Source organism: Galeopterus variegatus, unplaced genomic scaffold (genome assembly GCF_000696425.1).
Source record: "Galeopterus variegatus unplaced genomic scaffold, G_variegatus-3.0.2 Scaffold863, whole genome shotgun sequence".
Taxonomy (NCBI): domain Eukaryota; kingdom Metazoa; phylum Chordata; class Mammalia; order Dermoptera; family Cynocephalidae; genus Galeopterus; species Galeopterus variegatus.
Window position 1 is genome coordinate 395,636 of NW_007726974.1, and position 13,552 is coordinate 409,187.

Consider the following 13,552-nt stretch of genomic DNA (forward strand, 5'->3'; position numbering starts at 1 on the left):
TTAGAAATCATCAAGGCCTAAGTCTCATTGCTCTAGGCTCACCCTCAACAAAAAATCTGGATGACCAGCCTGCTTGTATATACAACTGTTATTTGTAAAGAAGAAATTATTTACAAGCTCAACTTTCTACTACTTTCAGATTGTCAGCTTTTTTCCCTCTGCTTTTTCTTGTACTTTACAGAAAAAGACATTGACCTACACTGCCAGTCCTTCCCTCTAATCTTGTCATACTCAGACAAATTGAGGGGTTTCATAAAGATGAGGAAGATCATCTGCTCAAGAGTGTAATGTACGCTGTGTATAAGAGTTGGTGATTGGAAAAGCAAAAAGCCTAAAACATAAACCTAGGAGCTTGCCTACTTTCTCACCTCAGATTTCATCTAAATCTTTGAACAGCACCATGCAACCAATCTGAGGCCTTGACTTGCTTGTAAGATGATTCTCAGAGATGGGCTGAGTTATAGAAGATGGAGACTTGATTACCAAAGAATGTATGGCCAACTTTGACAAATTTGGCCCTGCACCCCTGCTGCTCCCAGATGTAGCATAGACTCCTAAACAAAACCTTAAGTCTGGATTGAGGATATGACCTTCTGAACTTGAGCAGGAAAATGAGAGCTGATGTACCTCACTGGTACTTCAAGATCAGAAAATTTTATCCAGAGTAAACCATATGTATTAACCTTGGAGTACCCAAGGTAAAAACTAATTTACAGAGCTTCATTATTAATCTTCCTATTCTTCTATATCATATCCTGGCTAATGCTATAGCTGGCCCTGCTGAAGGTACCCTGCTTGTCTGCTTACCTGACTCAGCTCTTGCCTGCCTTTTTTGACATGCTGCAATCAGATTGACTGACTTTGAGAAGACTACAGCTGGTTTTGGCCTATCTTATGCCCAGTTGCACCAAGGATTTTTGGACAGGAACAGCCCACACCTCACCCCACTCAATGTTCACAACAAGAAGGACCATGCTGTACACTCCTTGGCCAGCAGCTTCTTTTTTTAGTGCAGAGTAAACTCCCATGCCTATATGTATTTGATTATTTTTAGCACCTGGGACCTCTTCTACTAGATCTGGAAGGAGGACAGCAGAGCGAAAGCAGTATCTGTTTCTCTCTTCTGTAGTAATACAGAGATGAGTTTGATTCACCAGTACTCACAAAAATGTACTAGTTCAACTTGGCAGAAGACTTAAAAAGAACACAAGAAAAGTTTTCCATTGAACTTAAAATTTACCACTGACTTTAAATAGCCTCCCAGAACTATATGCCAGTGGGAGACTAGTTGTCCTGCTTCACATCAACAAGACGGGCTCTCAGACTCATGACCACTGAGTTTGCTTGTGTTGAAACTGTGTTATCATCCAAAGTATACCATTGAACATGATTATTATTAGTCCATTCAAGTGAACTACAGGCTTCCTGAGGACAGGACAAACTTATCCCTCTTGTTTGTTCAAGAATACTTTTATTATCAAGGAAGAAACAATGCCAGCTATTACTATTCAACTTCATGAGTAGAGATTAAGCTTTTTCAGTATCTGGTCTTATCATGGATATCAGCTGTTTTTGATTGCCCAGCATCCATTCCACCTCATTGTAACAACTGTTACTTGGAACCACCTCTTCTTATCTTTAGTCCATATGGTTTGGACAGTCTGACCCAACCTTGAGTTTCGTGGGTGGACATGTAATTCAGACCTCATCAATCAGCAGAGTCCATCTCCTTAACCACAGTGATTGGTTCAGGAATGGTCATGTGATTCATGTTGCTCCAGTGAAAATCCTAGAAGTTTTACTGAACTGTGGAAGAGAAGAAGCTCTCTTTACTGAGGTGCTTTAGCGTTGCAAAATGAAAAACTCAAACCAACAGGGCCTACCATGTAAAATGAGCCAGTTAAAGAATGAAGCCACTGCAGAGGAAAGCAGAGCCAAAAGATGGAGAGACTTGAGTCCTGATGACAACGTGTGTGCCCCTGGATCCAACCGTGCCTGAAGCTAGTATATCCCCTGGACTTTTCAGTTATGTGAACCAATAAATACCCTTTTTTGCTTAAGTTACTTTGAGTTGGGTTTCTATTCCTTGAAATTGAGTCCTGACTAATATAGTATCTACCAACATTGAAATTTGACAAATCCAAGTATTTATTAAACTCTAGAGGTAATGCCGCACTGAAATTTTTTTTCAAAGTGGAAGACAAAATGAAACAGGAACAATATTTAAGTTACTACAGAAGCATAAAAAATTACATGGTATTAAATAATAGAGTGTTTAAATGTTCGTCAGTAAAGGATTGGTTAAATAAGATATGGTTCAGCCATATAAGAAAATCTGCTTATTAAAGTGAATAAAGTACATTGTGTGTGAACATGGAAAAATGGCCATGATATTAAGTGAAACAAACTATTGATAGAAAAGTGTATAGTATTAACTCGTTTAAAAATATGTGTATGTTTATAAATGCATAGAAAAGTCTATTAATGGCTTTCTTTGAACAGTGTAGATTATGTGAGACTTTTAACTTTACATTTCTGTATTTGGATATTTTACACTACCCACATCACTTTCAACCTTTATTTAAAAAATAAAGAATTTTAAAAATTAAATTTAGTGCTTACTGTTTGACCTTGGCAAGTTCCTTAACACTGAGCCTGTTCTGTCAAATGATTTAAGATACCCACCTTTATATTAGTAGATATTAGAATAAATATATTCCTCATCCATTGTTCAACTCATAGATTGCTACACCTTTACTGTTTTGAGAAACTCTGAACTCAATAATTGTTCCTTTTTTTTTTAAGCATATCTCTTTCAAATGTCTTGAGTATATTTGGATTGTAAGAATTTTACAGTTAAAGTGTTCATCAGAGATTACTCTAGTTCTCAACTGATGTTAATTAATCCTCTATAGCATTGTCCACATTAGGCAGAGAGAAAGAAAAAGGGAAAAAGTCAACTTTTAAAAAAATTCTTGAGTTATTCCAATGTCACCACAATCAAGGTCAATAATGACCTTTTTATTGCTAAATCCATTACATACGCATCTTATCTGAACTTTTAGTAGCACAGACAACTCCCATAAGCATCTTGAAATTCTCTTCCCTTAAGCGCTGTGACACTTTCCATCTTCCCAACTTCCTGGCTATTGCTCCAATTTCTTCCTATCATTTTAATATTGGTATAGTGGACATCCATTGCTTTGGCCTGCCCAAAATCACTTCCCCTTTCCTTTAGGGATAGATCCCCACTTTTTCTTGGAAAGCCACTCCTTCCAATTCCATGTGATTTTAGTGGAACTATAGATTACAGTACTCTAGCCTCATATCTCTTGGCTGAGGTTTGAGCAATCCAAGTCTGTCAAAATTCCACTCCTGCCAGGACTTTGAATCTTAACAGTGGTGACACAAACAGAAAGTCATAGGAGTTGAGTCATTCTGATGGTAGTGTCCCAAAGAAACCATGTAAGAGTTGATGGAAGGAGATCCCCAAAGTACCCTGGTTCCTGTTCCCAAGGCCTCGTTATCCAGATCTTCCTTTTGTTGTATAGACTACCATATATCCTCCTTATAGTAAGTTTCCTTTTTGTCAGCCAAAATAGGTCTCTATGGCTTGTAAGAGTTTCTGTAATCATTACTGGAATTACATCTGCCTCAATACTGTTGTTTTACAGTGATTAGGAGTGGCTGACTTCATTCCTTGTCAGTTTGACACCAGAGAGTTAAATGGTGGCTTCAGACCCTCAAGAACATAAGGATCTGGAATGTATTATTGCACTGAGACTCTCTGTCCCGGAGGTTGGGGGTTGGAATATCAGTTTATAGTGGCAAAACGGTAATGCTAAAACAGTAACGCTATCCCCCCTTCTTTAGAATCATGTACATATTGAGGGCAAAATTTGGAGAACCATGTAGCTGTTGACAGTAGGACAATTTGAAGTGGATAGAGAAGGCCAACACCATTGAGTTGGGATGGTTACTTGGATTGCACTGGATAATTTAAAATGAAGAAAAGCTCAAATCTGTAGGCATAAAATATAATTCAGCGCCTTTGTGTGTCCAGGATGAATGAATCTCTTTGTGCTTAAATATAAACTAGTATTTGGAGATTGATTCTTCAAACCGCAAAATTATAATGCTGGCTGAATTCGCAGCATTGCTAACATCTCTTTTGTGAAAGTTAAGGCATTTATCAGAAAAGAGACTGACGTACGGAGGATTGAGAAGACTTAGAGAATTCCAACTCCCAAATATCTCAGGAATGAAGGTTTGGGTCACCCCATTAAGTCAAAAACCCTTGACTGAAAAAAAGTATAGAGAGGGGGGAAAAAAGGAGAAAGTGTATAGTGAAGGAGGAAGAGATAAATACTAGCAACAGCCCTGTGACCAGAAATAAGATTTATAGTCTCTATCCCATATCTCCTAGCTTGCCTTATATTCTATTTCCCCTTCTCCACTTCATTATAGCACTCTGCCCCACACACTTCCTGGCTGAAGTTTGAGCATGATCCAAGTTAGTCTAATCACATTTGCCCTCCAGTGGGACTAAGCCATTCTCATTGCAGTGTCACCTCACTAATGTATATAGGTGTGTTGGTGATGGCTAAATGTACCAGTAAATCCATAAATTGCAGATTATCAAGATGGGGTTTAGAACTAGAGGAGAATGAGCATCACCCAGCAGTCTTAGACTTGACACTGGACGTGATAACTGGAAATTATTTTAGGTTATCTCCCTTTTGGGGAGAAGATGCATCCATTTTCTGCAGTATGTTGAGTGGAGGCACTTAAAATTATTTTTCATGTTGAAGAATGCATTTCCACATGGTGGACATTTGCCTACCCAGTGTCTTTTTTTCCTCCTCCTCTGAGAATAACACCTCACCTTTCCTTTGGGGGCCACCCCTCCCCCATGCCATGTAAACCCAGAAGATATGTAAGAGGCATTTGAGTTCCTGTTACTGAGAGGCCCTCACCTGCCCAGATTCCTGATTTTATTGAGTGTTAAGCTTCTCTGATTTTTGTGAACTTCCTCATATCCTCCCAAGAAATTGAATTGGTTGGGCAGACTGATACATATGGCTACACAAGATACCCCCTGTATAACCATAGGCAGGTCCTGTAGCCAGGGTGGTCTTTAGTTGCTTACTGTCAGAGAAGCCCAGCTGAATCGGTGTCCTTCCTGTGCTTTAAGCCTTCTTACCCTATAGATGTTTTGAAAAACCTCACCTATTCCCATGGACTTGGATTCCAAATATATGTTAATAACTTCCAGGTTCCTAACTTTGGCCCAGATAGGTTTCCTGAGCTCCAGATCTGAATGTTCCATCTGTCATCTGAATATCCCCCACTTCATTAACACAGATACCTCACACCTAACAGACTAAACACTGACCCCACCATTTTTCTATCAAAATCTGCTTCTTCCGGTATTCCCTTTCTTGGTAAATGGCACCACCCTCCATCCTGTTTCTCAAACCAGAACATGAGAGTTGTACTTGAAGTTTCCCTCACTCTCACCCCAGACATTCCTATTAGTCATTGAATTTTCTTGGTGTTATCATGTAAATATACCTCAAAACCATCTCCACATCTATCATTCTAGACCAGGGGAACATTATCTCTTGCTAGGATTATTGTGATGCCTTTCAGATGCCTCTACTATTGTCCTACTACAGTCTGTTCTCTACAGATCAACTGGAGTAGTCTTTGATACTCAAATCTGATTGTGTCACTACTCTGCTTAAACCTTTTAATAGTTTCCCCATTATTTCAGAATAAAATCTAAACTTTATCCAGATTTACAAGGTTCTTTGTTATCTCAGTCCTCAAGCCTCAGCTTTCACCACTTCAAACAGTAACAGCTCAATTTTATATATTGGAATTTCCTGCATTATTTCATCTGAAAAAAGTTCAAAATTTTTTTTAAAAGAGATGGGGAAAGTTCCATTAAGAGAAAAAAAATTGAAACCCATTGATAATTCAGAACAACCCAACAAATTACCTATTGCTGTGAATGCTTTATCTTCTTCCATATCTCCTTCCATGAAATTTTCTTCTAAATTAAATTTGGTATAACTATGATATGATAGACAGCTACAGTAAGGTGCCTAGAGAGCAATCAAATCCCTACTTTGTAACATAAAAGTAAATACCAGAAGGACTACAGATTTAAATGTTAAAATGAAATATTGAAAGAATATTTAGGAGACAATTTTTGTAATCTTATGACACGGGAGATCTTTATAAACAAAACAGGAAATCTAGAGGTCATAAGGAAAATTATAGACATATTTGAGTACATAAAACAAATCTTGGTTCTGTAAAAGACATGATATATGGGGAAATATTTCCAACTTAAGTGACAGACTAAGGATTAATATCCCCAAAACACAAAGTTATTACAAATTTATAACTATAATAATCGCTAACCATTTATTTAGTGCTTGCTCTCTGCTAGGCATCGTTTCAGGCACTTTACAAGTGTTATCTCATTTAATCCTCACAATCTACCCTTAAGGATTAATATCCCCAAAACACAAAGTTATTACAAATTTATAACTATAATAATCGCTAACCATTTATTTAGTGCTTGCTCTGTGCTAGGCATCGTTTCAGGCACTTTACAAGTGTTATCTCATTTAATCCTCACAATCTACCCTATAAGATAGGTAATATTATCCCTGTTTTACAGCTCAGGAAACAGGCTCAGCAGGATAAAGTAACTTGCTTACGTCACACAGTAGGTGATAGAGCTGTGACTCAAGCTCGGGTACTCTGACTCCAGTCTGTGCTTTGAACCGTTATATTCTTCTGCATTTTGATAAGCAAATGAAAGAGGATCAACTGTACATGTGGTCAGTGAGTTGTAAATCAAAATAACACCATTTGTCACCTACCAGATGGTAACATTTGTCAGTGGTACAGGAGGTACCATCTGTCGCCTATCAATCAATCAGATGGCAAAATTTAAAAGAGCAATGACCTTACAGTGCTGGCAATAATTAGAGTAAGTAAAAACTTTTGTGCATTGTTGGTGGGAATGTGGATTGTTCCAATCTCTTTGGAGGATAATCTGGCAATATCGATTTAAATTTTAAAATATACACTTTCCAACCCAGCAGTCCTACTTTGAGAACTATCTCAAAGAACTAAAAGCACCAAGATGTAAGGATATCAGTACCAGAAGTTTACAGCAACATAGCCTGTGATAGAAAGAAAATGGAAACAATTTGAGTGTCCATCAAAGGAGAGTGGTCGAATCAGTCGTAGAACAGCTATACTCTGCTCTTTAAAAAAATGAGTCAGATCTCTAGCTCTTACTCTGTGGCATGTCCATGATGTATTTCTTAAGCAAAAAGAAAATTTCTAAATAATATATATCATGGTAACCCATTTTTGTGAAAGCAAGAAGAAAACCTACAAATGTATCTAAATGGAGCATGAAAGAAAAGTGGAAAAACACACCAGGCTATTCAGTTAAAGCTAAGGGGGTTGGAGAAACTCAGTACTTTATACATATTAGCATTGTTTCACTTGTGGGAAGCACATGCCTTATTTTTTTTTTTTTTTTAAGAGAAAGTTTACTAATTTCTAAGGGAAGTGATTTAAATATAATTTAAAAAGCAATTAAATTGCACCTGGACTTTTCAAACTAGAATATGCTGGGGCCAGCCCGGTGGCACACTGGATAGTGCGCCGCTTGGGAAGCGCGGCGGCGCTCCCGTCCGAGGGTTCGGATCCCACATACAGACCGGCTCCCGCTCACTGGCTGAGCGAGGCGCGGGAGCAACGCAGAGGCTTGCAATCCCGTTGCCGGTCCCCGGTCCGGTAAGGGGGCAACACTGAGGGTTGCGATCCATTGCCGGACACGGAAAAAAAAAACAAAAAAACTAGAATATGCTAATAGAAGAGCAAGAATCAGAAAAGAGGGCAACAAAGGCTAACAGTTGGTTAAGTCTTTTATATTCAGGGGTTTGCCTTTTGAAAATGCTCGGGTCCTAGAAGACTGGTCCTCGCTTCTAGATAAGCCATTCCCTACAGCAAAGAAAGGGCTGTCCATTAGGGTGCCACATTCTGACAAAGACTGGCTGTCTCCCTGTATCTGTTTTTCCCGGAATAAACACCCACATTTCCTAGCCTCTCTGGTAGATAGGGATAATCCACTGACTAAATTTTAGCCAATGGGACATGAGCAACTTCTGGGACTTGTCCTTAAAAAGGAGTGTGCCCATCTTCTTCCTCCACCCTGCTAACTAGAATGTGGACCCGATGGCTTGAACTCGAGCATGTCACTGTTGGACCATGAAGGAGAAGCTGTGTGTGTATAGTGTTGGAGCAGCAAGTCAGAAGGAGTCTGGGTTCCTGATGAACATGGAGCCACCATACCAGGCCTGAACTGTTTACTTCTGGACTTCATTTACAGGATAAATAAACTTCTGTCATCTTCATCATTGGTACTTGAGGTTTTCTCTCCTTCACAATTGAACCTAACCTGCCCACAGATAGTTTGATGGAAATATTTCTTAGGGACATCTGATTCCATTTGTTGTAATTTTATACTACCAAATCAACCTGCCCCTAGCTAGACTCACTGACAAGAGGGCTGTGCCCTAGGTAGTTATTGGTTAGGTCATGAACCAGCCATATAGCTCCCGTCATAAATCAATAAATTGATCCCTTGCTTTTTTAACTAGATGGAATGTTTTTATGCTGTCAGGGCCCCACTGCTATGGACATCTGTTGCTTTTGTCTACCCAGCACCCATCCCCACTTCTTTTGTAAGGGCATATGTGTTGCTCTCTGGGTTTCCAGTTCTCCTCCACTTTCTGTCCTTATGCTAACTGCTCCTGGCTCCAGGAGTAAGCATATAACTCAGACTGACTTACCAGAGCACTGCAGCCCCTTGGTCAGGGTAGTTGTATAGAGTGAGTATGTGATCTAAGCCAAGCCAATTTTATACAGACAGAGCTAATCCTGGGGGTGGACAGCACCCATCCCCACTTCTTTTGTAAGGGCATATGTGTTGCCCTCTGGGTTTCCAGTTCTCCTCCACTTTCTGTCCTTATGTTAACTGCTCCTGGCTCCAGGAGTAAGCATATAACTCAGACTGACTTACCAGAGCACTGCAGCCCCTTGGTCAGGGTAGTTGTACAGAGTGAGTATGTGATCTAAGCCAAGCCAATTTTATACAGACAGAGCTAATCCTGGGGGTGGGATTGAAGAGCATTTCCTTTTGTTTTTAATCCACTGAATTTAGATCTAATGTTTCAAGCCTAGCATTACAGGCAGCCATCTTGACACCATAGAATATTGCCCATCTGAGAAGGGAACCTACGCAAGGGACTAAGAGAATCCAAAAGATATTGTTGTCCCTGGATCTGGCCATGCCTGAAGCTAAGCTAACTCTGGACATTTTTGCAAGCCAGTAGATCCAATTTTTGCTTCTTGAGTTTGAGTTGTCTTCTCTTTTTATGAAATGGATAGAGTCCTGACTGAGCCATCTCCATTTCAACTTGTTACCAGTACCTGACACATAGTAGGTGTTGAGGAAGTAATAGATCAATTTATAAGAGGCAGAAACTTAGAACCTGTTGATTCCAGTAGATGGAGCCAAGCAAGTTTCTGCACTAGCAAAACTGAGGATGCTGGCAAGCTACTTAATCTCTGAGACAGTTTTTATATTATAAAAATATAATTTTTGCTATTATAAAATAGTAGCGACAGTCCCTACCTCAAGAAGTGAGATGATGAACACACAGTGCTGAGAACAGTGCCTGGCATGTATTAAGTCCTCACTAAGCAGCAGTTGTTAGTAATAATGTTACTAAGGTGACAATACCCTGGAAGACTTTCTGCTCAGCCTTGCCATCTTTTTAACCTCAGCCACAACTGCCAATATCAATGACATGCACACATTATCACGTTCAAAATCAATTCCTTATTTGCTTCACCACCCTCAGGAATGCTGGTGACAGGAAAACATGTCACATTCCATTTCCTTCTTAGGCTGAGTTCCTCGGGTGCCACCCATGCCAGTTGGCTTATTAGCAAATAGGATAGGAGGCCTGGATTAAGGAGGTCCAATCCTCATTGATAGAAATATGTCCTTCCTCATCTGTATCAAAACAGGCGGACAGTCTTAGGAGCCGAGGCACCCTCCAAATGGATGAATGACTTATGCTTCACCGACTGTATCAGATCAAGGCCGAGCACCCTCAACTGCTCCTTGTTATAAAAACAAGTTTTATTTAAGTCACAGAGTCCTGGTCCTTTACGCCAAAAAGAATAAAACGTGTTTTTTATTCAGGTATAAAAAATAGGTATTTACCTGCTCAGGTGTAATTCTGAACTATTAGAATATCCCAGAAGACCCTTTACCCTAGGTTGCCATCCTGAACTGGCAGGTCTCTGAGTCCTAGGGAAAGTGGCTGAAATCAGACCTAGTTGTTAGGTCAGGAAAATGGGCTGAAGCCAGATCAATGATCAAGTGGCAAACACTGAGAGCCTTGGGCACCCCTGGGCTCATCCTTGCTTCCTTCTGAGGCAACAGTAGTGGAAGAGAAACATCAGTCACATTTGCCTGATTCTACACTTGACCTCTTTGGACAGGAGTCCTGATTTCTCATGTTCAGAAGATGCCTGGGACTGTGTGGAGTTAGGGAGAGGATGGTTTGGCCAAAGTGTTCAAGTCCAGAGGCTGTTTTAGGTGGTCCAGGACTCAGGAGACATACACACAGCAATACTTCCATGGGAGTAGGGGGACAGGAGGATCATCGAGCCCAGACTTCACTCCAATCACAAATATTTACTGACATACTCAGTAAAAGACAACAACAGTCCTCAAAACGACACTCAACTTGCATCCCATCCTCAAAACACACACCTAAAGTGCACTATGAATTAACATTTTAAAATAAATCCTCTGGTTACCTTGTGGCCAGCAAGATTATACTGAGTTATATGAGTATTCTGTGTGTATTTTACAACATCATTTTCCAATGTGATCATTTAAGTTATACCACAAATTTTGGAAAGTGTATATGACAAAGCAAGCATGAGATCAGAGTCCAAAGCAACACATAAACACACATGCACGCACACAGAGCCACCACCACCACTAATCTGAGACAGCCCAGGAAGCCAGCCTTAGAGGGGTCTCAATGAAATGCAGGCTGTGGGAGAGGGACAGACCTCCTTGCAGATCCTGCAGAGGAACAGGGTAGAGTTACATGGCCTTTCCCGTTCCTTCAAGTAAGCCCCCCAACCACTTTGAGATGCTTCATTATGTCTCACTGTGGGAAAATGTATTACAGTAATCAAAAATAAATGTAGAAAAGTTTCAAGAAACCTCAAGCAGGCATCCTTGGCTTTGGCTGAAAAGCAAATTGATACCAAGCTGTGCTTAGCATTTCACCACATGGATTGCTGTTTCCTTGTGCTGGAACACCCAAAAAGGAAACGAGGGCTTGGGCCGTGTTTATGGCTCTTTGCCTGGATCCCTTTCTTTTAAGGCAGAGCCGTGCTCCAGTGGCATTATGTACCAACAGCGTTCCAGAGCCAGGTCTCGCCCATGTAGACCTGTTCTATGATAACTGGACACGCTTGCTTCACCTTCTGTGCTTGTCCTCAGGATCTCACAGCCTCAGAAGGAGAGGCAGACCTGCTTGTTCCCCTCCTTCCTTGACTCTCTCATTCCCTGGTTTTTCTTCAACTTGGAAAACTTGCGTCAAGCTTCCATGTGCCTCCCATGTGGGCCTTACAGGAAACCACTTCCTTTTACACATCTGTGGGTGCAGGTCTATAAGGAGGGGATCCTCACTACCCCTGGCTCTTGGCTCCTTCCCCTTTCTCTAATCCTGCAGTGTCCACCTTCTCCTACCCCTTTATGAAATTTCATATGGAAGGAAGCCACTCAAGATCTATCAAGACTTATACAGGATAAAGGGCAGTAAGAAATTTGGATTGCTACTAAGAACTGGAGTCAAGATGTGGTATACAGCACATGTACATAATTTGTGGGGCCCAGTGCAAAATAAAAGTGCAGGGCCCCTTGTTCAAAAACTATTAAGAGTTTCTAGATGGTGACAGCAGAGCAATAAACCAAATATGAGGCCCTTCCGAACACGGAGCCCTTCTAAGTATGGGGCCCTGTGGGACTTTACAGTTTGTATGCCCAGGAATCCAGGCTGGTGTATTTCATTCAAAAACCCTTTGGTTAACAGTCAAAACCACACCCATGCCATCTAGTCTCACAGTTCTGGCCAGCATTAGGTAACATTATTATACTATGTGATAATAACTATCATTTATTAGGGCTGAGAACCAAGCTGAGCTCTCTGCCCTTATTAACTCATTTAATACTCCAGAGAAGGAAAACCAGGGTCTCTGCACTTGTAAGTGGTCTTCTACCAGGCTTCTAACAAAAACCCCATCCTCCAAACCATGTATCTCTTTCAGCCTGGAAAACAATGAACCCACAACGGTGGATGAATAAGAACAGAGGCATTTTAGCCACTCAAACCAGAAGATTTTAATAATAGAATAATAGTTTCCACTTATCAAACCCTTAGTATGTGCCAGGCACTGTGCTCGGCAACTTATGTGCATCATCTCATTTGACATGTTTCTGGCATGGATTTTATTTCATAGCCCTAGTGCAAGATATTTTCCATACCTTTATTTCTATAGGTCATTTAATGCTGCCCTGAGTCAATTTACTCACACAGAGCCCCCTCCCCACCCCCACCCCCAGGCATGACTCTGTGATGCCAGAAAACTGAGGCACTTCTCACAGTGGTCACCACATGGAGGAATAGCACCTCCTCCACCTGCTATTGGGTACCATGGCCAGGACTGCTTTTCCTTCTTGGTGTCCAGGGACACTAGCCCTTACCTCCAGTAAGACCCCCAGCTGACCTCAGGCTACACCTGGACCTTCTCCAGACATAAGGACAAGCAAGATCCAGATCTCCTCCATGTTTGAACAAACTCAAAACTTGTCTCCTTATTTCAAACATTTCCATGGCCCTGAAACACCAAACGCTAAGGACATGGGGTTGAGGATGAGGTAGAAATATGAGCCTTCTTTTGCCTGGGACTGGGCAGGGGACAGGAGCTGCTAACACCAGAGGGTGTTTTACATTTTCTTTTAATAACTTGCCATGTTAGACCAGATAAAGAAACTTTGGTTGGAAGGAGGAGTCGCTGATTAAGGTCCTGTAGCTATGCAGTGGCAGGGCCAGGATTTGAAACTGCCTGATCTAATCCTGTATTCCTCAAATATGGGCCACCTGCCACCACCATTCGAATCACTTTGGGAGAGCTCATTTTAAATTTCCCAGACCCCACACTGGCATACAGAATGAAAATCTCTGGGGAGAATCTGCATTTTAAAAAAATATTCCAGGGGCTCATTAGCTCAGTTGGTTAGAGCATAGGTGTTGATAACACCAAGGTCAAGGGTTTGGATCCCTGTACCAGCCAGCCACCACAAAAATAAAAAACAAAAAAATATTCCATATGTTACCTAGAAGCTTCTGGAATTTCTTTT